The sequence below is a fragment of the Mus caroli genome, chromosome 4 (assembly GCF_900094665.2).
Source record: "Mus caroli chromosome 4, CAROLI_EIJ_v1.1, whole genome shotgun sequence".
In the NCBI taxonomy this organism is placed as follows: Eukaryota; Metazoa; Chordata; class Mammalia; order Rodentia; family Muridae; genus Mus; species Mus caroli.
In genome coordinates, this window is record NC_034573.1 from 131,750,726 (window position 1) to 131,772,102 (window position 21,377).

The 21,377-nt window shown below is 49.7% G+C and overlaps 1 protein-coding gene across 2 annotated transcripts in view; it reads right to left on the reverse strand.

Moving 5' to 3' along the window:
- Tmem51 (transmembrane protein 51) overlaps nucleotides 1-16,680 on the reverse strand; it is a 52,902-nt gene extending 36,222 nt beyond the window's left edge. Inside the window, exon 1 of one of the 2 annotated variants that reach the window (XM_021160012.2) lies at nucleotides 16,481-16,680. The gene's annotated coding sequence lies outside the window, so the exon portion shown is untranslated. Of the gene's footprint in view, nucleotides 1-16,057; nucleotides 16,296-16,480 lie in introns of those variants that run through there. The other variant, XM_021160011.2, reaches the window with a different exon arrangement.
- Between the last annotated feature and the right edge of the window lie 4,697 nt (nucleotides 16,681-21,377).

Here is a 21,377-nt window from a genome sequence, read left to right on the forward strand (position 1 = left end):
GCCTGGTCTGTGTGAGATTGTGTCTTTTAAAAATGCAACAGTAAAAAAATTCACAACTAGCACTTGGTTCATTTAGTCTTTGCAAAATTCCACCCCGCCCCCTCCACACGCTTGGCCCAGCCTGGCCTCAAATTCTCTATCCTCCTGCCTCAGTTTCTAAAGTGCTGGAATTACAGGCTTGCAGGCCATCATGCCCAGATCTCACAAAATCCTAAAATTATTCTCTCTATTGAGAGACCTGAGCATTGATTGGTCCAAGGTCACCACTATCATTAGGACAAAGGTTTGAATTTTAATGTTGCCATAATCCAAGGTAATACATACTTCTTGGTAAGGAATATAGTACAGCTGAGAACAGAGGGTATATAAACCTCACATAGTTTATTAGCAATTGCTGTCAGAACCGTATGGTAAATGGCTTACCCCCCGCCCTCCCCCAAGATGTCTCAGCAGGTACAAGAGCTTCCCTCCTCGAAAGCCGGGCAACCTGTATTCCATCCCCCGTAAGTGAATGTTGTCCTCTGATCTCCATATTTAAGCTGTGTCATATTTAAAGTTGTGTCATATTTAAGCCGTGCCATGTGCATGGTCCCTACAAGCTCATCACTCACACAGTCAATGATACAGAATTTTTAAAAAGATGTATTATTTATGTCATCTTTGAAATGAAAAATAGCCAGGACAGTTTTGAAACCCACCCTTTTACAATTAGAATCATCTTTCTGTGCCTTCCTACCTCTTCCCCCATAATGAGTGTGTGGTGTCCCCATGTGGATGGACCGAAATTGTGTCGGACACTTAATTCACATGAAAGAATATTTCAGTTGTGAGGGGAAGGTTTTAACCTTATGGATGGTGTCTAGCCAAGCCTCCTCCCCACAGAGAACAGCATGTCCTCTGGGGAGAGTAAAACCCCCAGCAGCAGCAGCAAGTTTGCACGTGCTTAACCTGAGCATTCTCACCTACAAGACACACACTTGGCATAATTTCACCTTTTGCTAAATGGGAAGAGGGGCTTGCTATCTCGGCCACTCAAACGCAGGCATCCCGCTGGTTCAGTGTGTAAAGACACTTGCCTCCAGACCTGACCTTGAGCCCCACCCCAGGGACCCTCAAAGTGGGGAGAGAGAAGCAACTGCTTCAGGTGTCCTCTCACTGCCACGTGCAGCCGTGCCACATGGAGGTGCCCCTGTGCACACACATTCACACAAAGAAGGAAGGTAATGAAAGCCAATTTAGCAAACAGACAAAGGGAACAGAGTCTGGAAGCTGGCTGACTGAGCTGAGTCCCTGGGGTTCTTTTCTAGCTGGTGGCCCTGTTACCAACAGTGGAACAACACAGGGGTCCTGTTCCTGGCCTCACAGGCTTTCAGTTGCAGGTTCAGAGGCGGCAGACTGCAGAGCACTGTACTGATCTCAGGTCCTCTGCACTCCGATGCCCCCTCTGGAGCGGGAGTCCTGAGGACAACAGTTGTTACCTTGGCTCTTTATACAGAAGCTTGCAAGCTGCTTCTGTTGAAACCACTGGTCTGCACTGGTGTCCAGCATGTGACCTTTTTGCTTGGTTTTGGACCCTGGGACAAAGGACTAAGGTGCATATTTTACATAATCAAAGCAGACCTGGCCTCCACAAAGCATCCCTCAGGCCATACCTGCCCCCACTTTCCAGCTGGGGGCTGGACTGCCCTTCCTAAGAGGCTCTTCCCTATATAATCCAGACACTTTGCTCTCTCTCTCTCTCTCTCTCTCTCTCTCTCTCTCTCTCTCTCTCTCTCTCTCTCTCTCTCTCTCTCTCTCTCTCTCTCTCTCTCTCTCTTTGCTTGCTCTCTTTCTTCTTTCTTTTTTCCTCCTCTCTCTCTCTCCTCCCCTCCTCCTCTCCCTTCTCTCTCTTCCAGCACCCTATCTCTCTTTCTCCCCCCACCCCCATGTTGACTCCCTTGGCCTCAATCCTTGGGGGCCAGTGAACTCGCTTGAGTGCAGTTTCCCAATAAACCTACATTTAATATAATCCAATCTGGCTTGAATTGGCTCATTCCACTGTCGGAGAAATAACCTATCAATTTTGGGGTCAGAAAGCAAAAAAAAAAAAAAAAAACCCAAAAAAACAAAAAAACAAAAAAAACCCAGCACCCTTGGTTCATGCTGACCTTGCCATGAGAACACACAAGCACCCCGAGGAGCCCAAAAGTTTGATACTGGATTTGTAGGACATTCCCTGTGACTCTGGTCACCTCCCCCAAGCTATGAATCACCCCACTTCTTTACCCCAGAAGTCTCCCCAAAATCCATACTGGTTTCTCTTTGTAGCCCAGACTGGCCATTCTTAGCTTCCTTGAGAACTGGCCCACCACATGGCAGTCAAATGGCCTGGCTGGGAATATTATTAATCAATCCCTCAGAAATGAAAGTACGGAAGATCACTAGTCCCTAATGACCAGGAGGTCCCTAAAGAACAGGAGTCCCTAATGACCACGAGGAGCCAGGACCCTCCCATCCCTATTTAAATTACAACTATTCAAGTTGTGATCTAAAGGACAGAAACCCTGGAGATGTGGAGATGTTGCACAGTGGGTAGTAGCCCCCTGCCTCAGTTTCCCTATTAGTCAGAAGATTGTTCCGAACATTCAATAGCTCCCTATCCACAAGGATAATTGGAGGACATACCTCCCTCTTCTCCAGATAGCAATCCTGTTAAGGACAGTCCCCAAACATCTTAGGCTTTCATCACAATGATGGCTCTGTCCCTCAGGAATTTCCCTAACTACTTCTTGAATGGTGTTCAGCCAGCTTACAGGAAGCCTCATCAAGTTCCGGGAAACCAGCTCGTCCCTGGAGAGCACGTGTGCTCCTCCTTGGCTGCCAGGGCGACTCTCCATCCACATTTGTGAATCAGGGCAAGAGGAGAAGACATCCGGTGAAGCCTGGGAACTTCATCTCTAAGGTGGCAGCCGAGGTCTCTCTCACCTCCGACAAAGCTATTGCATCAGCAGCCTCTCTGCTGGGCAATCAGAGAAATAGGAATCGCTGGCAAAAAGTCCAGAGGTCACCCCAGCACAAAGGTCACCCACTTCCCTGAAGCTTGCTCCTCAGACCTCCCTGCCTGGTTCTGACCTTTCTTTTCTTTGGGTGCACAGACCTCTTGGAATATCTGAGGGAAGCTACTGACTTGCCTTTCTAAAAGGCAGACGTGGAGGTCTAGGCATAAAAAACTCCCAGGTGGTTTACTCCCGGGGTTCCCATGGCGCTATGACCCGGAAATGAGTTAGTGCACGTTTAAAATGACTCAACGGTTTTGAGGCGCTCTGACAACTGCAATATTCCATTGCTCTGCTTGCCAAGCGCTCAGGTGCGACCAGGTACACGCAGCATTTAGTGGAGAGATGATTTAGATGATTTCAGGACGTGCTTGTGTGGAGACTGGGACTCTGAGTACCTCTGGTTGACGCCCAGAAATTAAAAGGGATTTTTAGTATTAGTGTTAGGTAGCCTTCGACATTGATTGTTTCATGCATACACACAACTTTTGTAATTAAACGGAGTTGATAAAACATAGTTTCGGAACCATACAAAAGCCATTGTTCCTTCCAGGCCTGTGATGGGAAGGGAGGGGTTAGCACTGAGGGGGAAGTCAGATTCCTGCCCAGCGGGGAGTTGGGCAACCTCATCTGCTGGTGGGGGCAGGAAGGTAGGCAAAGACTTAAGACCAGGGGATGATGGATTCCAGATGGTCTCTTCTGGGTCTTCTCTGTGGACCCTTAAATTTCCACGCAGGACGGGAAAGAGCCGGCCCTATTTCATTAGCAGTATTACTGCCAAACCCATGCAGGTTTGTTCTTTTTATCTAAAGACACACACTGAGTCACCTGCAGAGGCAGGAGATTTTAGGAGAGGGTTTGTTCACTACCCCAGCTTTCTAAGCCTCTTAAAGGGAACTGAGTTTGAATCCCAAAAGAGCCACCAGGAATATTCACCAAGCCCCTTCCACAAGGCCACACTCCCTAGTAGCACAACCAACGAAGCAGAGATTTTTTTTTTAAGAAGAAAACAGTTTCTCTAGCCACAAAAACAACGTTTGTTTATTAAATACCAGTTTGTAAATCTAGCCCGGCAGAAAGAAAATGAAAACTAACTACACTGTAGTCCTTAATTACTGATTAGATCTGTGGGGCTCCCTGGCTTTCTTTGTAGACAGTGAAAACATGTGTTCTTTTTGTCCCCCCCCCCATAATACAATCTTATTAAAACATGGTTTAAGACCTAATATTTATATTGGGGTATTTTTAGTCCTTGGGGGTGGGGGTGGGGTGGAAGTGGAGTGGGGCCTTTCACATGCTTGCCAAACCCTCTACTACTGAGCCGTAACCCTGGTGCTTGGAGATCTAATTTTTCAGCCTCTGATACCAATGATATACATTCCCACCTTGAACACATGAAAGTGCTACCTTCTATTTCTTCCTTCCTTCCTTCCTGAATTTGAGTCAGGGTCTCATGTAGCCCAGGCTGGCCTCAGACTCACTATGTATCTGGGATGACCTTAAACTTCTAATCCTTAGCACTGGGATAGCCTGCATACTCTGCCACACTTGGCTCACGTAGCACAGGCTATGGAACCCAGGGCTTAGTACATGCTAGAGGAACTCTCTGTCAACGGAGCCCCACTCGGAGAGCCCACAAGACTTTTAAGTTAAGGTTTTTTATTGCACTTATTTATCTACTGTGCGTGTGTACTCACACACAGGTGGGCGTGTAAATGTCATGATGCGCGTGGACATCAGAGAAACAACTTGCAGAGTTGCCTTTTGCGCTCAACCCTGTGAGTCTCTGGGATTAAACTCGGGTCCTCAGACTTGGAGGCCTTCATCCACTAAGCCATGTTACCTGCCCGTTACCTTAAGACATTACAACACTTTCTGTTCTTACGTGATGTAGTATGGTCTGAATTGGCATGACCTTCAATACTATCAGGCAGAATGCTGCTCCAGGTCTCCCCTTGTGCCCACTGCAGTAGCATCATCTATGTCCCACGCCTGGACAAGAGCATTCAGCTTGAGCTCCTGTGAGTGTTTAGAGAACAAATCTTTCCAGGCGTGCACGGAGAACACTGCCTCAGTTTACCAAATGCTTTCATTTTAGAAACCGAATCTAGCAACCATTTCCTGTATAATTTTACCTTTGCCACCATGTTAAAAGCCCCTTGCCACCTGCCTCTGCCTCCCAAGTGCTGGGATTAAAGGCGTGTACCACCACTGCCCGGCCTAAAAGCCCCTTGCCAAGGGCGGGGGGTGTTGCAATTACTTGGCAGACACTCACTTACCCAGTGTTCAAGGCCATCATGGCATCGTGGCTGAAAAATGTCACATGGGTAACCTACAGGTCCTGATACAGTGCAGAGAGAGCACCTCCTCCGTGCAGGAACTAGAAAGGCCCTGACTAGATTTGAGAAAACATCGGACAAACCCAGTCTGAGGGACAGCTACATGAAGTGTGCTGGCCAGCACAGGTCCCAGCTTTCAAGGTCAGGGAATTCAAGGAAAATCTGAAAACTCCAATGGACCAGGACAGACTTAGGAGCTGTAACACATACATTGTAGTTTTAGGTTGTCAGAGTGGAACGATGGCCCTGGGAAGGCCTGAGCCATGCAAACAAATCCCATAGCGTCAGTGGTAATATGTCCATGACTTATATCTGGTCAGAGCAGCTGCCCTCTGTATCCATGGGAACCGCATCCCAGGATTCAACCAACTACATATACCTGGGGATATATTAAACATGTACGTGATCTTTTCCTTCTCTTCATTATTCCCTAAGCCATTCCATTTAAGAGTTCTACAGTGTTTACATTGTGGTTGGTATAAATAAGGTTGAGAGTAGGTCAGAGGGGCACAAACCTCTAATCCCAACTCTCAGGAGGCAGAGGCAGGAGGATCACAAGTTCCAGACCAGCCTGGGCTATAGAAAAAGACCCTGTTTCTTTTCCATTTGCTGTGATAGACTACGGCTATAGAAAAAGACCCTGTTTCTTTTCCATTTGCTGTGATAGACTACGCTAACTAAGGCAATGGAAAGAAGAAGGGTTGAGTCCAACCGTCAGTTCCAGGATGTAGCCCATCGTGGCTGGGAGGTCACGACAGAAACACGAAGCAGCTGATGGCTTCACATCAGGAAATCAGAAGGCAGTGGGCATGCTCTTACTTACCCATCTCTCCATTGAGAGAGGGAGGGAGACAGAGAGACACAGAGGGAGGAAGAGGAAAGGGGAGAGGGAGGGGGATGGGAGGGGGAGGGGAGGGGGAGAGATAGTTTGGACAATCAGGGCAGAAAAGCAGAGAAAATAGGAAGTGAAAACTCATCAGACTTCCCTGACCAGGGTGAGCAGGAAAAGGGAAGTAGAAAGCGGCTTCTTGGGACCAAGGCCTGGGGTCAAGTCCAGGGTTGAGCAGTGGTCCATCATTAGTTGGGAGGATGGAGGGCAGAGGGTCTCTGAAGAGGCCAGTTCTGAGAACCGGGACGGCTGCCTGGGCCTGTCTGCAGGCAGCAAGAACGCCCTGAAGATGTTAGCCCAGCTCTGTCTGCTGGGCTTGCTGACTAATTTCAACTGTTTGCTCCCTAGTTCACTGGCCCCTCCCTGCTCCCCAGGAAGACAGGAACTGCCTCTCCTGTGTGCCCTGTGCCCCAAAACCAAGAGCCTCGCCTGATCTGTCAGAAAACTCAAGGAATGCAGAGCCATGTTTCCAAAATGACTCCATCCCTCAATTTTTTTTATTGTGAAAAATTCTATTGCGCAAATTTGTTCTTTATGATATAAACTCTATTATTCTACCAAGTGTTAGGAAATATTATTGACTTGTGGAGGTCAGTGTGGCTTCCTCCTTTTCATGGGTTCTGGCGACAGAATTCGGGGGGTGGGGGTGGGGTGGGAGTGGGGGTCAGGACTGCTAGGTAAGTAAGCTCATTACCCACTAAGCCATCTCAGCAGCCTCCTTACCAAGTTGTTTTTTGTTTTTTTTTTTTTTTTTGGTTTTCGAGACAGGGTTTTTCTGTATAGCCCTGGCTGTCCTAGAACTCACTTTGTAGACCAGGCTGGCCTCGAACTCAGAAATCCACCTGCCTCTGTCTCCCGAGTTCTGGGATTAAAGGCATGTGCCACCACGCCCGGCCTCCTTACCAAGTTTTAAGCATGCAGTTTGGTGGCATTAAGGACACTCATGTCATAGGCCAACCATCATGGACAGGCAGCACACTGATCCATTCAGCTCTTCACACTGTAAAAACCAAACCCCTCCCCAGCACAGGGCAGCTCACTGTCCCCCTCCCTTTGTCCCTGGAAGCCAGCAATGCACTCCCCTTCTGCCTTGAGGATCTCAATTTAGGTCCTCGAGTATGCATGACAGGCTGAGAACCAACCCCCTCCCCGGCCTGTCTTTTCACAGGCTTTTGTCTCTTAGCACAACGTCCTCAGGTAGCGGGTCACATTTTGTCTGTTTGTCCGTCTGCCACTGAACACCCCTCCCACATTCTATCTCTCACACGTAACAGTGAACACAACATACAAATGTCTCTTCTGAGCTCAACTCTTTTGGGGGTATATCCCAAAATGGAGCTGCTGGATTGCATCTCAGCTCTATTTTAATTTGTGGGAGGGGAGCGCCACCACTAAAATAAGTTGCAGAAGGAAATTCCGTAGGTTTTTTTTTCCAGCCTGCCCTCGCAGCTCTATGGGCCCTTGGGAACTTAACTCTACTACTTCCAGAACTTGTTGCTACATCCACCAGGTTACTTGCCCGTCATCTGAGCTTCGTTCCCCTTCCCAGTTCAGCTCAGACCCCACTTCCTTAGGAGTTCTTTCCCTCAGGCTGGGGAATCTAGCACGGGTAGGTATCATGCTTGCCTAGCAAGAGTGAGGTCCTGGAGTTCAATTCCCAGCCTGGCCTCAAACAGGTGTGCGGTGGGAAGATCTCAGCACTTGGCTGGTGGATGCGGACTTCAAGGTCATTATCAACCATATGGTTCTAGGCTAGCCTGTGCCACATGAGATGCTGCCTCTAAAATAAAGCTCTTTCCTGCACTCTTGAGTTTGAGTTAACCCCTGCTCCCTCCTGGTCCCGGGTCCCCTGATCAGATTCCAACTTGGAGGTACTTTCCCCACTGTCTCCCTCGGGACCATAGGCTGCATCCCTGGGAGCAGGGGCTGCCTCTCTGTAGATAGCAGACTCAGTCACTAAGGACTGAAACCATGCATTTGTTTGTCAATTTGTTTATGCAAATATTCTTACATATGCTTAGGCGTGGAACCCAGGCAACCACTTGCACTGCTGATCATTTGAAAACAAGAGTTGCGCAGAGGCAGTTCCCACCCATAACTCCCAACGGCAAACAGCAGTTCACGGGCCTACTGACCTGAAGACTCTTCGCATTGCTTTTCTAGGGAGAGGTTGAGAGCTTTTTAAAAATAATGTTCCCAGGGCTACCCAGAGAAACCCTGTCTCAAAACAAAACAACAAACAAACAAACAAATCAGGCTCCTTCCACCAAATATCAACAGTCTAGGTCCACACCCTACTCAAGCCAGACAGTGGGGGCAGGGAAAACGCATGGGAAGAGGGTGAGTCGGTTCTCAGCCCCTCTCCAGACCTAAGGTGAAGAAGAAGAAGCTGGCCAAAATGTGAGATTTCACTGAGAGTACCTAAGACTGTAGCTTAGTCGCTTAGCATATGCAAGGTCCAGCCAGGGTTTAGTCCCAGCAGTCACTCCAAGTGTCCAGCAGAGAACACAGCAGACCCTTCTGGAGACTTTCAGAACTGGGTATTACATGAGACCATGATTGCAAAGGCACTGGCCCACCATGGGAAGTTTGAGTTCTGGTTCTACCAACATATGTTGGGAGAAGTTAGGCTGATGATTCTGGCCTCACGCGCACACGCGCGAGTGCGCGCGCGCACACACACACACACACACACATACACACACACACACACACACACACACACACGAGAGAGAGACAGAGAGAGACAGAGACAGAGACAGAGACACAGAGAGAGACAGAGACACAGAGACAAAGAGAGAGAGACAGATAGGCAGACAGATAGACAGACAGGGACTGGGATATAGTTCACTAGAGGAGAGCTTACCCAGCATGCACAAAGCTCTGTGGTTGAACCCCAGCACCACCTACACTGGGTGTGGCGGTATGTCTGTAATCCCAGCACAGCAGGTGGCTCAGGAGTTCAAGGTCGAGATGGGGAACTTGGCAAGTTTGAGGCCAGCCTGGGAGTATGTGTGAGACCTTGTCTCAAACAAAACAAAACAAAACAAAAAAGAATATTTAAAGGAAGAGGAGGAGGAAGCAGAGATGAAACAGGAAGTAGGTTATTATGCCTGGGTGCTGGATAAGTGCTGCCTTTGAACCAAGTGTGCTTTTAGAAACAGATTTATTTTTAATTGACTTGTATGCGAGTGCCTGCGTGTACGTGTGTGCCGAGTGTGTGCAGGTACCCAAGAATGCCAGAAGAGGACATCCGATCCTCCACTCGAAGTGGAGTTACAGGCTGTTATGAACTGCTATGTGGGTTCTGGAGACCAAATCAAACCCAGGTCCTGTGCAAGAGCAGCCAGTGCCCTTAACCTTAAACCGTCTCTTCAGCCCTGATGCTTTGGGTCAGCACTACAAGCAGGGCCTGCTGTCAGATAGCAGCGGGGTTTCCTAAAGAGTGTTCCTAGTGCATGCACACTGTGGCCTTCAGCCAAGGCAGTCTGTGCTGCAGACGTGGGTTCCAGGCCAGCTAGCTACCTCACACTGACTGCCTAGCCTCCTTTGGAACACCTTCACTGTCTCCATTTGAGAACACTCACCAAAGTAAGGTCTGGCACCCACCCACTCCTGCCTCTGTTTCTTCTAAGAAGAATTGAGGAGGCTGCGTGAAGAGTGGTTCTGCACTTTGTAATATACATCTCTGAATTCTTTAAAAGGGACCTTCGGGAGCCAGTGTATATTGGGAACAGTGGCAAGCAGTTCCTCCTTCCTGTTGGCCCTGCCTCCCACCCCTGAGCTCTGTCCTTGCAAAGCCTGAGCTGCTTTCTGGGAACTGTCCAAGGAATCCTGAGTTCCCAGGATCGCAGCATAAAAAAACGCAGCAGCCCGGAGCAAGACTGCCCAAAGCTCTCACTGCAGAGACCGACATGTGCTGCTTGGCTCAGACCACAGTCACTCACAGATGTCCCCTGGGCCAGAGAGATGGCTCAGCGGGCAAAGGTAGGTGGGGTGAAACCAAACCACACGATGTGCCACTTGGTGACACATTTTACTTTAAAGGTCTCTGAATTCTTTAAAAGGGAACTGCCGAACCCAGGGAGTGTACACTGTCAAGCCAGGTTTTGCGTTTCATGAGAGAACCTCCTGAAAAGTTGTCCCCTGATTTCCGCAGCCATACCTTGGAATGAGTGTACCCCTCCCCCTCTCTTACACACACATACACACACAGTAATAATAATAATAATAATAATGTGATTTTTAAGTTGATTAAAATATGCTGGGAGTGGTGGCCCATGCCTTTAATTCTAGGACTAGAGAGGCAGGAGGATCTCTGTGAGTTTGAGGCCAGCCTGGTCTACATAGAGCTCCAGGTAAGTCAGGGCTACATAATGAAAACATGTCTCAAAATACTACCACCACCACCACCACCACCACCACTACTACTATAAAATTTACTGAAAAATACTTTCCCTGGGCCAGTGAGTTGACTCAGAAGGTAAAAGTGCTTGCCGCCACACTCACTGACCTGAGTTTGATCCTTGGGCCGCCAACTCCTTTACGTTATTCGTTGACCTCCATAAAATAGACATGGCAACTACACACCTACCCCCACAACTCCTCCAAGACAGACACAAAATAAATAAAATGTTTTTTTTTAAACTGTGCATATAGATTTCCAGTCTTTCCTCTTACTCACTTTTTATAAAGACGGGGCAAGAACATTTAACTGACCGTCAAACCCACTGATCAGATGCTATATAAACCGTTGGCACATGCGTGCCATCTCAGAACTGGAGAAGTGGGAGCAGGAGGGTCAGGAGTTCAAGACCATCTTTGTCTATATAGCTAATGAAAGCCAGCCTGGGATACGAGGCACCCCAGTCTCAAAAAATAAAATAAACCCGAACAAATAAAAGATGATGCCCACAGTGGACAAGTGTTAGCCTGGAAGACACCTATCGTCTGGTCAGGACTTCCAATGTACTAAAAAATGTCCCTTCCCAGAAGTCTGTTCCCCACAGGAGGATCTCCCTTGCCCAGGAAGCAAGTTCTCGAACATTTTATTTGGCCTTTGACTCTTTAAAACATCTTTTTTTAATCTTTAAAGTGTGTGTGTCTATGTAAGTGTTATGTGCCCATTAGTGTGTGTGTGTGTGTGTGTGTGTGTGTGTGTGTGTGTGTGTACCAGTGCACATGTGCAGAGGCCAGAAGAGGGTCCATGTGTCATCCTTTAGCACTTTCTACCTTATTCTTTTAGGCAAGGTCTCTCTCTGAACCTTGGAGGTTTTTTGTTTTTGTTTTTTCAGCTAGACTGGAAGTCAGTAAACCCTACAGATCTGGGTTACCAGTAAAGGAGAGATGCCTAGCCTGTTACATGAAAGTAACGATCTGATGCCATGATTGTATAGCAAGTGCTTTTAGCCACTGAGGCATCTCTTCAGCCTCTACTTTCTCTACCTGCTCCTGAGAAGAAGGGCTGAAATGAACAAGCCCAAATCAGACACCCCAGGGATGCCTAGTCTGGCGAAGCCATGGGACCAGGGGTGGTACCACTGGTTGGCTTAAAATGAACATAGCTAAAATTAGACTCTTCCTCTGTTGACCTTGGGCTCCCAGCAGCCCCATCCAAATGCCAGCTTCCTCTTTCTAAAAACCTCATGAGGATCAGATGTCTCCTCAACACTCACGGAAGCGTGGACCACGAAGCCCCATGCACTTTGAATTGTGTTAGAGTCAAGGAAGTGTCCTGACTGAACTGACCCTAAAAGGCAGACTCCTGAATTGCTGATGGTCGCCATGTAGAAGGACATGAGTCTAGCATGTTGGAGCATGTAGGGGAAAACTTGTCCCTTCAGGATGTAAAACCAGATGTAGCACTGCAGAGTAAGTTCAGCCAAATTTACAGCCAGTGTTGCTGGGTCTATGACACAGTCCCTCCCTGTCCTTACAAGGCATATGTGTGCCTGACATCTGGAGCAACAGCGGTTTCCTCAATCTGCAGATGCCGAGACACCTGTATGGCTCAGTGGATGAGGGGAGTGTCAGACACATCACTAGCAGCCCCTTCCCAGATGACAATGAGCAGACAGGATGTGACAATGATAAACCTGAGCGAGGGGCCCCAGCTCCAGCCCCATATAAGCTGGGTGTGGTGTTGGATGTTTGTAGCCCTTGTACTCAGGAGGTGAGGCGAGAGGACCAGAAGCCACCCTCAGCTATATACAGAGTTCAAAGTCAGCTTGGGCTCCATGAGATTGTCACACAGCAGACAAACAAACGGGAGGGCTCTGAGAAACATCCAAGACAGCCTGGTGAGATGGCTCGGCAGGTAAAGATGTTTGCTGCCAAGGCTGACGACCTGAGTTCCCATCCCCCCGGAAACCAAGGAAGAAGAGACAACTGACTGCCAAAGGTTTTCCTCTGGCCTCTATTCACATGCCTTGGCATGCACGCACCTACACATACACACCAGTAGTAAATAAAATATAACAATAAATCATCTAAGACAGAACTGGGAAAACCAAGGCCTGGACCTGGCTTTAATCTCAGGCATGCTCTTCCCTCTCCTCAGGCCTCAGTTTCCCCATTGGTAAGATTAGGAGATTGGACTTCTGAAGCTAAGGTCCCCTTGCTGCTGGTTCCAACATCCTGGGTCCTAAAGTGACCGGCATGCAAATGTGAGGGCGGCTGAGCCTGCAAATCTAGGCCAGGGGAGAAAGGAGCCAGAGGGAACAGCTGAACGGTGGCAGGCAGGCAGAGTGCCCGGGCCAAGCTGCCATTCTGAGATGGGGCTGGGGCTTGAGAGAATCAACCCAAGGTATGGTGGCTGTATCAGCTTAGCACAGACCCACCTGTCAGATTTCTGGCCCCTGTCTTGGACCATCTGGAAGTGGTCAAGGCAGCCTGGCCTGTGGCAGGGAAGCAAAACCAAACAAGAGCTCCCAGGAGAGGAGGCCTGGCGCCAAGGGCTGGAGGAGGGGGTGCGCAGGGGTGTGTGTGGGGGAGGAATACACTGTCAGGCCATGCTAGGCTGCACCACCTGTCCAGGCTGGGGGGAAGCAGGAGTCGATGGAACATCCAGAAAGACCCAGAAACTATGAAATCATCCAAGCTGTCCCCCATGTGACCACCAGGCCCCACCCCCAGGATCGCATGAAGGACCCCAGAAGGGAGATGTGCACCTATCTGCTGCGCAGGTCTCTGGTCCTTCTGAGTTACATGAGCGGGTCCCATGGATGTGGTGTGCGGACAGCTAGACGTTCCCCTCCATCTGCCACACTCCAGGATCCTCCTGTTGCCTCCAGGCAATGAGACTTCACACACACACACACAAACACACACACACACACACACACACACACACACACACACACACACACGGAGGGTGTTCCCGAGGCTGCTAAGTGCAGGATGCATCCCTGAGTGCCAGGGCATTGACCATAAAAGTGAAAGGAAGCAGCCAGCCAGATGCAGATTCCTCACACCCCGTGGAGAGAGGGAAGCTCCTGGAACTTTCCCAGCGCTGCTGACTCCCTAGAATCGGCCCTGGGATCTCTTTTTGATCTGCAACTGCAACAAGAGATGGGAGAGGTTCCCTGCCAGCCTCAGAACAGGGAAGGGCAAAAATGCAGAGGTATGCTAGTGTACATCAGGGGCCCCACCCCAAAAAACCCGAAAGGCCACACTGCTCCTGGAGGACAGCAGCAGGAGCGGCCTCTTCTGTTCTCACTGTGGCCAGAGAAGGCCCCGAACCTGTGACATCAGGAACCCAAGCAACCGCTGGAGGGTCCGGGGCTCTGACAACATCCTGGGAACTCATGGATTCTCTGGTAGGAAAGAGAGCAGCCATTTGGGCCTCCTACAGAGTCCAGGGGTCTTGCCCTCGATCATCAGTCACATGTGAAGGTCACAAGTTGATCCTTGCCTCCTGTATGGTCTCCTACCCAGTGCCCCTCAGTGTCTCTACTGTCCAGAGTCAGATTTCCTGCTCCTGGCTGTCTTTTTGAATAAAGTTTAAGACTGTCTCGTTGCTGCTGTTGTGACTTGTACAGTGCCAGGGATGGGACCCAGGGCCTTGCATCACAAGCAAGTACTCTACCCCTGAGACCCCTGCCCTGACCCTCACACCAGAATTATCTGAACGGTAAGGTCAGATGACTCCCTGCCCTAAAACCTAGAATAGGATGTGTGTCTACAATGTCCACTGTCGGCAGCTCCTGGTTTACACAAAATGGTTGGTCTACCTCTGCTCACTTCTGTGGGATGGTCCCATTCTACCCCCGTCCCCACATCTCCCTCACCCTGGTGCCTATCCAGTCCATCTCATCGTAAACCCCCAGACCTTTAACTTTCCCCTCAACCTGCTCATAAGCCCACGCACACTACTCAAATGGTACCCCAGCCAGGACATCCGCACACCTATAGACCTCCATATTATTGTTCCTGTCATCTCGTCTGCTCTGACATCTTTCTCTCCTGTCCTCCGGGGATACCAACGTCCTGATGACTACACCAGTACTCACTTTCATCTCTCTCTAAGCCCCCCAATACAGTAATTACAGAGTGTGTGCCACCAAAGCCTTATTGCAGTCCAGGAGGTGGGCACTCCAGGCTTGGAGGAGGAGACAGGCTCAGAGGGGGTGAAGTGACTTGGCTCACCATCATCACACAGCCCTTGTCATATCTACCGCTGACTTCCTTGATTTCCCCATTAGACAGGGCTGGCTTTGGGTGATGCCCAATGACCAACAGAATGGCCACCAGTCTCTTTTTCTCTGCTCACCCTTTTCTTTCTGTCTGGGTTTGGGGAACCTTTGATCTGGTTCTGAGGGAGATATTTGGAAAGGAGTAACTCCCCCCAAGGACCCTTGAATGACAGGTCTCAGTGGGGAAGCTCTTTGACCCTTCTCTTAAGAGGCCAACCTTCAAGTTTGCTTTCAAAACAAAAGCTAGAGGAAGCCCTGGAGTGGACAGGTGGGGATCCCTATCCCCCCCCCAAAGCCTGCTTAACTTACCTAGGTCCTGCCCCTTCACTCCACTCCTGACTTCATCTCTAAGTTCCCATATTGGCCAAGGACCTGGCTCAGGGTCACATATATCATCAGAGGAGCAACCCACCACCTTGCAGGGTCCCCCATGGACAGGTCTCCTGCTCCTACCTTGTGCGTGAGAAAAAAATTCTCAAAGTGGCCAACGTGATAATCAAACTCGGCGTTCCCTCCTCAAATGCACCCGCAACACTCATATCAATTACAAGCAAACTTACTATGTCGTCGGTATTTTGTTCTTCCCTGCAGCCTGTAACTTAACCTACAGTCATTGGTCTGCGAATACTTAGCCTCAGCCTAGGACTCCTAGGGCTCCTAGAGTCACTCCTATTTTACAGGCGAAGAAACCAAGGACCCTGGAGGACCGCTGGCTCTCCACCCCTCGATTGCCTCTTAATCCGGTAACAGTCAGAAGGAAGTAAGAATACACAACGTCCACCCCTACATTACAAGGACAGAGGCTCCGCGGACGGCTCAGTGCCCTATCCAAGTTCTTTCCTCTCAAAAAGTGCCCAGGTGCTCTGTCCAGGCACAAGCGGATGGAACCTGTCCCCGCCAACAGGGGGCTCCCGAGGCCAAAGCCAGAGCGACGCGGGGAGGCGGGAGTACCCCACATCAGCCGGGTGCGGCTACGGAGGGTGCGCCCCCCCCCACCGAGTGGAGTCCCCTGGGGAACATGTCCTACTTGATGGTCCCGGACGCACGGATACCCAACCCGGGCCCTACCGTGCACTTTTCGGCGCGAGGACGCAGACTCACCTCTAAGGCAAAGGGCCACGCTTGGTCTCTGTCCGCAGGCCCGGGGCTGGGGGTTTCGCGACACCCCCACCCCAGGCAATCCCGGGCCGCGGAGCCGGAGCCGGGGAGCACAGCGTGCAGAGGGCGCGCAGCCCGGGGACCTCTGTGGTGATCAGCCAGCGCGGCCCAAAGCGCGGAGAGCAGGAGGGAGGGACCGAGGGCGCCCGCAGGAGGCACCGCCCACCTGCCCACCCTGCGCCCTACGCCACCAGGCGGGGACCCGGACCCTGGGGCGGAGCAGGCTGGAGGGCCTGGCCCTGCAACGCAGTGCAGGGTCCCGGACCTCCCACTCTGCGGCTGGGGAATGGCTGTCTAGAGGGGCCCTTGCGGGATAATGGGAGCTGGGAGTCCCTGTTCGGCGACCTCACCTGGCTGTAAACTCACCTTCTGGTGCGCGCAGGCCGCCGCTCCTGCAGGCAGCCAAGCCCAATGATGGGCGGAGGAGGGGAGGAGGAAGGAAGTTTTTCCAGCCTTTCAGCTCATGCTTTCGGTCAGCTTCCCACTCTCTGGTGTCCCGGACGCCCTCCGGATCGCCACTTCGAGCCCTAGCCTAGCTCGGGAGTGTCCCCGTAAGGGGCGCGTTCCCAGCTTGGCAGAAAACTTTCCAGCGAATCACAGGCTGGCTTCTCCCTCCGCCTGGAGCCGGGGAGGGTGATCTGAACTGAGTGGCGCCTCACCTGCCTGGAAGTTTGCCTGGGAACCCCACGACTCCAGGCACAGATCTACGTGCCCTGCCAGCTCTGAATCCCGACCTGGGTGACTTCGTGGGTGCGCACCCAGCTCTTTGAAGTTCAAGGCCTGAGAAGTCCCTGGGCAGCCGGATGTCAGAGGATTCAGCTGGGGTTAAAAGGCGCCTCCTACTGGTGTGTGTGTGTGTGTGTGTGTGTGTGTGTGTGTGTGTGTGTGAGAGAGAGAGAGAGAGAGAGAGAGAGAGAGAGAGAGAGAGACCGCTTTCTGGATAAACCGCACAGCTTGGCTGCAGCCAAGTTCACTTGGAATTCCTGGGTATATATTTCCCAAGCTGTATACTTCCGGAGTCCAATCACACTCTATACACTGCTACTTCTTATCTGCACTGATAGCAAGGGATTAATTGGGAAATGGCTTGTGGTTTGGGAAGTGAAAAAGGCATTTTTGGAAACAGGTTCGGAGCGCAAGAGTAACTGCTAACATCTCACATCCTTACTCTGAACCCGGCCTGGGTGACCCCACCCCCGCCCCGCCCCGCCCCCTGAACATTCTCCCTCAACCCCTCTCCACCCGGCACAGCCCGAGCCTATAGTTTGCATTTCACCCTGACAGACTCGAGGCAGATCATTCAGAGAGTCCCAGAGGTGGAAGCAAGGAATACTGGTACTTTTCCATGCCGGGATCCAGCTCCAGACCCGCCCCTACACCGCATCTAATCTAGCTGGGCAGGTCCGTCTCTTCCAAGTGGGGAGAGACCAAGGACTTAACAGCCAAAGCTGAGCTAAGAGGAAAACCAAAAGAGTCGCGTCGCACACTGTCCAACCTTCTGCCTTAATGTGTTTCTTTTTTCTTACCTCTTCCCACCCAGGAGCTGCCTGCCTCCTTATCCCACCACGCTGCTACCTCACCAGGACCGGAGGCATGGGTCCTTAGGGAAAACGATCCAAAGACGCGAATCTCAAACAGTGACTTCTATTACCTATTGTGCTGTCTAGTTTTATGTGAGCTTGACACAAGTTATAGTCATATTTGTTGAGGGAATCTCAACTGAGAAAATGCCCCCATAAGATCAGGCTGTGGGCAAGTCTGTGGGGCGTTTTCTTAATTAGTGATTAGTAGGGTGTGTGTGTGTGTGTGTGTGTGTGTGTGTGTGTGTGCAGTCCATTGTGGGGACCTCTGGGTCCTGAGTGCTGTAGAAACCAGTCAGAACAACCATGAGGAACAAGCCAGTAAACAGCACCCCTCCATGGCCTCCGCATCAGCTCCTGCCTCCAGGTTCCTGCCCTGCTTGAGTTCCTGCCTGATTTCCTTCAATGATGAACAGTAATGTAGAAGCCTAAGCCAAATACACACACACACACACACACACACACACACACACGGTCATGGTGTTTCATTGCAGCAGTAGGAACCCTAACTAGAGCATCTTTTATCACAGGACATCGGAGTTGGGGTTGGATAATGGATGCTGTCTATTGAATCCTGTGCTGCAAACATCCAACCTTCACAGAGCCCTAAGAGGAAGATCTTTTTGACCTTTCAGGGGAGGCCTCAAAAATGAGAAGATTCTATTCTTGGATCTGCCAGCACTGGGGATGTTTTGATTTAAGCTGAGGGTCTCTGCAGGACCCTGGCTCGGAATACCCACACCTAGAATTTCCAAGAGCTGGCAGAACAATGGGCACCCAAAGCTGTTCACATCTCAGTCTCTGGAACCCAGGACCTTAGGTGGTAGACTGCAGGTATGATCAAGCTGTGAATCTGGAGATCAGGGTCACCCAAAGAGGTCACAGGGGCTTTTGTCAGTGGAAGGTAGGAGGGTCGGTCGTATCTGAGATGTGGCAGGGGAAGAAGGGATCATAGAAAGCTTCTGAAAGGGATCCTGTGACAGCCAAGGAATGTTAGAGGCCTAGAAAAGCTGGAAATGGTAGGAATAGATTATGCAGTAGAAAGCCCAGAAGGGACTTCCCACCTGCTAAGGGTCTTCACACTTGTTACTGATTTTAGCCTGGGAGAAGCTGGGAACTGTAACCTTGTTTTCTAAGCCCTGCAGCTGTTCCTGGCAATTTGTTACAGTAGCCACGGGGAATGGCGCTCTCAATGGACGCTCTCAGCTGTAGGAATGGATACATCTAGTGCTCTCAGCTGTAGGAATGGATACATCTAGAGCTCTCAGCTGTAGGAATGGATACATCTAGCGCTCTCATCTGTATAGGCCAATGCGGATTTCACCAGCCCTTCTGCTGACAGTCCACTGGAAAGCTCTTCTCTCAAGAGACACCAAGATATAGCCTGATTCACGGATTTAGAGAGAGGATAAGATTTCATCAGATCTGTCTTTATTGTTTTTTTAGCTTCTCTGCAATTTTGAACTGTGTGACCTTGGGAAAATGTCTTCTACTCTCTGGGCCTCAGTTTCTTTCTTTAAATGTAAAAACAATGATGCTGGCTAGGTACACAGGAGGCAGATGCCTATGGCCCCAGATACTTCAGATGCTGAGGCAGGAGGATGGCACTTTTGAGGTCACCTTGGGCAACCTTCTTTTGTTATCAGTGAGTGTCGAAATGTGGGCCTCATGTATGGAAACTGAGTACTTTTCCATTACACTGCGTCTCCAGACCTAGCTTGAGTAACTTAATGAAACTCTCTCCAAAAACAATAAACTAATTAAGTTAAATAAGTCTTAAAATAGGGACTGAAGATGTAGCTCAGTGGTAGAATGTTTGCCCTACCTGTGTTTCAGAAGGATCAGAACTGCAAGTCATCCTTGTGTATACAGCTAAGTTTGAGGCCAGCCTGGGCTATGTGATACCCTGTCTTGTATTGACAGTTACAATAATGAAATGCATAGCCTACGTGTGGCCCTGGGTCCCATCCTCAGCACATCAAGAAGAAAACAGAATAAAAATAGTGATGCTAAAAATACTCTCCTTTACAGGATCAATATGAGTATCAGAGGCAGCAGCAGGATGCGATGCTCTGTGTGAGTCCCTGTGACATCTGAACTGCAGTTGCTGAGACCTGAACTGCCCACTCGGGAACACAGGACTCTTTAGAGCAGGCTTGTCTGATGGACTATTCCTGAACTCTGGACATGTGATGCTTGAAAATGAGTGTCTAGTGGGGCTTGGTGATGCATGCATGTAATCCCAGTGCCTTTGGGAACTGAGGCAGGGGGATCAGAAGATCAGGGTCACCCTTTTTGAGGAACCACCCTTTGTGTGGTTCTATCTCAACACACACACACACACACACACCAAAAATCAAAAACTAAAAAAAAAAAATCCCACCCCCCCAAAACCTCACTAATTAAAAAAAAAAAAAAGAAAAAAGAACCATCTATTGCCACTGGTCAGTGATTAGACCCTTTTCTGATTATGTGTCAGTGGAAAGAAAAAGATCTACTCAATTAAAAAAAATGTGCTCATGGGCCAGCAAGATGGCACAATGGGTAAAATGCATTCTGCGCAACCTCGACAACGTGAGTTCAATTCCCAGACCCAGATGAAGGTGGACAGGCCCACCACGTTTCTCTCTGACCAGCACATGAGCACTGTAGCATAGGTTTGTCCCCAACACACACACACACACACACACACACACACACACACACAAAATAACAACTGATCTACTTGCTCATGGGCCAGCGGGGGTGGCTCAGTAGGTAATACGTGTATTGACTTGAATTCGATCCTAGGAAACCACTTGACAAGAGAGACAGATCCCCACCCCCCAAATTGCCCTCTGGCCCCCACACTTGCGAGTGAGAACATGCACACATAAGTAAGTAAATCTAATTTAAAAGTTTTGAATATGTTTATAAATATTTAGAAGCTGGTCAGGCACCAGCTGTCAGTCCTGTGCCTTCCATTGCTGGCTGTGGCTTCTGCCATCTGTCACTATTTTCCCTCCTAGGTCCCTGTTTTACCCATTTATTTTTTTAAACAGAAGCTGGCCTCAGCCTCCTGAATGTAGATTCCCACTTATTCTTACTGGAGCTCACTGCTGCACCTCGGAAGAGCTGATCTCAAACACCTTTGCCACTGGCTCTCCCACAGTCAGCACTAAGTCATACATGTGTGCAACCTGGCCTCGGGCTGGATCATCTCTATTGGTCATCAGGAAGTGACATGTCTTGTGTTCGGGGCTTCAGGAGTGACATACTGGCCCATCCTCTCTGAGGGCTGAGTCAGCTCCTTGTAGCAGGCCAACTGGGCTCACGTGATGCCATGCAAAAATCAGAGAGTGTTTAAAGGAAACAGGTTTTGTCTCATTTCCTGAAAAATAATTAATTTTGGAACTATGTTATCCGCCTACTTTCCCGGAGTCAATGGGCCAGTGGGGACAAGCCAGAAAGCTGGGAACCGAACTTGAAGGGACATCCCAGTACTTGGTACAGCTTCTCTTTTTTTGTCCTGTGTTGTTATTGTTTGGCTTTGGTTTGTTTATTTTGTTGTTGTTTAAATAACTCCGAGCTCAGCATTCTTGAGGTAGAATTCTTCTTTTCTTCTTTCTTTTCTTCTTCTTCCTCTTTCTCTTTCTCCTTCTTCTTCTTCTTCTTCTTCTTCTTCTTCTTCTTCTTCTTCTTCT